Below are 4,460 nucleotides of genomic sequence, written 5' to 3'. Positions count from 1 at the left end.
CCAGGGTGTGGCTGGAGGTGCCCTGAACTGCCCATTCTCCTGCTAGGGAAAGGGCTCTGGAGAGCAAGGAATTTGTGGTTTGGGCCCAGATTTCTCTAGCTGACCTGAGATCCTGGACAAATCACTCAGCCTTCCTGAGCCTCCACGTCCTTATCTGGGAAGTGGTCATTCTCTGTGAATGCCCTGTGTAAATTGTCGAGTTCTTCAGGAATGTGAAGCCCCTATCAGAGGGGATCAGAGCTCTTTGTACTGGCTTTTGCCAGGTGTCTCAGAGCTCTCTCTAGGTCACAACCGATTTTTATGTTTGTCTCTTGGCTTGGGATCAAGCTTCTTCCCGTCTCCCTGGGCTGGTGGGTAGTGTCTTCCATCCCTGGTATGCTAAGGTGCAGTGGCCTACCAGGGATCTGAGTGCCCACTTCGTGTCTTTTGGGGGCCCTGAGGCCTCATTGCCTGCTCCGGGGGGTATGGAAATCCACACTCTCTGCCCCCCCACCAGACAGACCTATTTCCAGATCACCCCAGGTGACCCAGCCTCGTTGCACTGTTTACTGCCTTTTCAGATCCGTCTGTGCTTCAGACACTTGGGGATTTTTCTTTCTTTCCTTCTTGTGACCTCACTTCTATTTCTGAAAAACTGTTTTATGGCTCAACCTGCACCTTTTAGTCATGTTGAGGGAAGAGTTTGCCTTAGTTCCTTGGACCATGTTGTGGGGCCTGGAAGCCTTGTGTTTTTATTATGTGCTGTTTTAAATCCTTTTTGTGGAATTTCAGGATGTACCTACTTCAACAAAAAATTTTATTTTATAATTTTATGATTTTTTTTATTTTATTGGTTTTTTTTAAAAGATTTTATTTATTTACTTATTGGACAGTGAGATAGAGCACAAGTAGGCAGAGCAGCAGGCAGAGGGAGAGGAAGACACAGGCTCTCCATGGAACAGGGAGCCCGATGCGGGGCTCCATCCCAAGATACTGGGATCATGACCTGAGCCGAGAGCAGACACTTGACCGGCTGAGCCACCCAGGTGCCCCAACAGAAAATTTAAGAAGACATACTTTTTTTTTTTTTTAAAGATTTTATTTATTTATTTGACAGACAGAGATCACAAGTAGGCAGAGAGAGAAAGAGGAGTGAGCAGGCTCTCTGCCTAGCAGAGAACCCTATGGGGGGCTCAATTCCAGGACCCTGGGGTCATGATCCAAGCTGAAGGCAGAGGCTTTAACCCACTGAGCCACCCAGGCGCACCCAAGAAGACATTCTTAAGCTTTGCTTTTCATATGTGTATTCTATGTCTTTGATCCTTGAATTTCCTTAAAGAAACCCCGGTTGTTCAGGGATGCCTGGGTGGCTCAGTTGGTTAAGCTGCTATCTTCAGCTCATGTCATGATCCCAGGACCCTGGGATCAAGTCCCACATCAGGCTCCTTGCTCAGCAGGGAACCTGCTTCTTTCGCTGCCTCTGCCTGCCACTCTGCCTACTTGTGTGTACTCTCTCTGACAAATAAATAAAATCTTAAAAAAAGAAGAAGAAGAAGAAGAAGAAGAAACCCTTGTGTTTACAGTCCCTTCTAGGTCCAGTACCTAGAACGGAATCTGCCTTAAAACCATCCAATATCCTTAGCATTTTTTGAGGTCTGCCTGCTTAAAGAAACCAATGGTGGGCGGGGGGCGGGGAATGCAACTATGGTAAACAAACATTGTAGGTGGTGGTTTGCACTATATTAACAAAAAAAAAAATCATACCACACAGATTGCCCTGAATAGTGTACTCAACTGAATGTCCTTTTACAAATAACTTTTAGGAATATCCTTGTTGTGGAAAGTGAGACCTTCCTATGAGTTGCGTTAAGGACCCCTGTGAGTTCTGCTTTACTGTGACACAGTAGAGGGAAAAATTCTGTGGATTCCATGGCAGGCAGTGGAGAGGATTTACAGGCTGATGTAATCAAAACAGAACTCAGAACTTAACTCTAAGGCTGTTTATAAGGCTCTTATTTTGGCTATAAAGCTAATAGTGTTTGCTTGTCCTGTATGCCTGTGTCCTCGTGTCCCTTGCCCTCTGAGGGTTGAAAGGTAGCCCAGTTGGCCTCAAAGTCAGCCTGATGCTTCAAAGAAAAATCTTTTCCAAGCGATCCTTGGCCGCCCTGTCACCCTCACCTTCCAACCTTGCATTCTCTCTGCTTTAGAGCTGTGAGTCAGCTCTTTGGACCCGGGAAGTCCACTCCACTGACATCCCAAAGACTCAGTCCATACTCCCTCCCCATATAACCTTCCTGAGGTCTCTGCTTTCTCTGCCCTCCTAGACCAATGTCCCCAGTGCCAATTTCTATTCTCTTCCATTGGTTCTATTACAGTCTTAGTGATAAAACAATAGCTTCTATTAACTGAACACTAAATAGGTGCTTTTTCTGTACTATCTCATCACATTCTCAAAATAATACTATAAGGTGTCATTATTACCATTTTTTAAATCAGAGAACTAAAGTATGAAAAGGTTAACCACTTCCCCTTATACAAATAGGAATTTGCCAAAGAGGAGCATAAGCCCAGTCTGTTGGACTCCAAAGCTTATGTTTTTCGACCTTTATTATTTCTGTATTAGAATTTTAAAAGGAATATCTTGGTTACTTTCCTGAAAATTCTTCTAAACCAGAGCTTAGTGTTGCACCTTTCATGGAGTACGTGTCTAGAAAATGTTGGTAGGACAATAGTCCAGATGTTGTTGACCTCTTCAGTCATTCATGGTTGACTGACTATTGGCTCAGAAGTGTCCTCTTACTCTAGACCAAATAGCCTCACCATGCAGGTGCATGAAGAGAGAACTCAAAGAAATAAAAGATCCGGAGGGGGCTGCTGGGCCCTTGTGTTTGGTGGAGATGCAGGGCAGAATATATGTCACTAAATTCTAATTCCTTAAAGCTAGCATCTGCAATTCTTTCTGTATTCAATTTCCTAAGCTATCCCAAGCACACACCTTGTACTCAATGGTGATCTCCCCTCCTCCAGGGTAGCCTTTCCCCAGCTTCTAGCCCAACAAAGCCACAGGCATCAGATAATTTATCTGTTTCTTGGGTATTTGCTCAACAAATACTCTGACCTCCTTTGTGAAATTTGTGGGGTGGGGGGGGGGTTATGTTTTGAATCTGCAAAGGAATTCACTGTAGGAGGGAGCATGATGGTGTGGGATGAAGTTTGAAGAAAACTTCAAAATGTAGGGAATGATTGAATTAAGAGTAAGAAGGAATTTTCTGGTCAGGGAAGGAGTCAAGATTCATGAAAGATTGGCTTCCATGAATTCCGAGCAAAGCATGCAAAGGCATAGAAAAAAAAGGCTGTTGCTGAACAAAGCATGAGATTCAGAGAGGAAGAGAAGAAAAGGGAATGGTCTCTGTAGGGGACCTGGGGATGGGAGCTAGAAAGAGAGGCTGCAGTTGGGTGGTGAAGGGGAGGCTGAATTGTATCCCCGGACGAGAGTGTGTATATACCCAGAATGGGGTTTAGATCAGCACAGGTCATGAATTTAGATGGTACATGAAAGACCACTTTCATATTAATATTAACAGTTATGCATTGAGTCTAATACAGATAAGAAAAACATGCACCAGCTTAGGACCTCATAGATGTTATTGGTTAGGACAAGGGCTAGTTGTTTCTGTTTTAGGAGTAACTTAGAGAAAAATTGTACATAACTCATAGGACAGGAGTCTGGGACAGAAAGCAGATTCTGCCCTGGGCGTTTCAAATGAGGAAATTTAAAGACAGGAGACTGGTCACTGAGCTGTTGGGAGAGCTGGAACAGCAAAAGAAAAGGGAATCAAGGTTGTGAATACGCTGGGGCTGGGTTCCAGAGATCGGCACTTGCTTCTGCAGGGTTGGAGATGGCTGGTGTCTTCAGTTCTGGATCCGGTAAAGTGGTGCTTCCTTGGCTTGGATTCAACCCCCAGGCGGGCTGCTGGAACCTAGACCCAGTGCATTCCTGCTGCCCAGCAAGTCTGCCTCTTCCTCTTGCCTTCCATTACGCCTCTGCTTGGCTCGTCCGCATGCCCGAGGTCCGGACAGGAGGCAGCAGAGTTCAGAAAATGTAGCCTGTAGACTCCGAGTCCCTAAAATACAGAGCTGAGTGGTAATTGAGGGCGAGGGGCTGAGAGACAGAGGCAAAACCCTAGCACAAGGGACACCTGCAGATATGACAAAAAAAACAAAACAAAACCCGTGAGGCTGGTATGCTAGTGACAGCATTTTGGATATTGCTGTGCTAGGGGATGGGCGGTCAACAAAAGTTTTAAGCAGAGGAGAGGTGTGATTGTGATTTTAGACAACTACCCTGGAGGCGGAAGGAGATGAGGAGAGGTCTGGAGATGGAGAAATGGGTTAGGGAACTCCTGCAAAAATTGTGGGAAGAGATGAGGAGGACCTGATCTCAGGAGGAGGCGGGTGGGTGGGAAGCGGAACACAGTTGT

Source organism: Mustela nivalis (genome assembly GCF_964662115.1).
Source record: "Mustela nivalis genome assembly, chromosome: 8".
Lineage (NCBI taxonomy): Eukaryota > Metazoa > Chordata > Mammalia > Carnivora > Mustelidae > Mustela > Mustela nivalis.
This window is presented reverse-complemented; position numbering follows the sequence as displayed.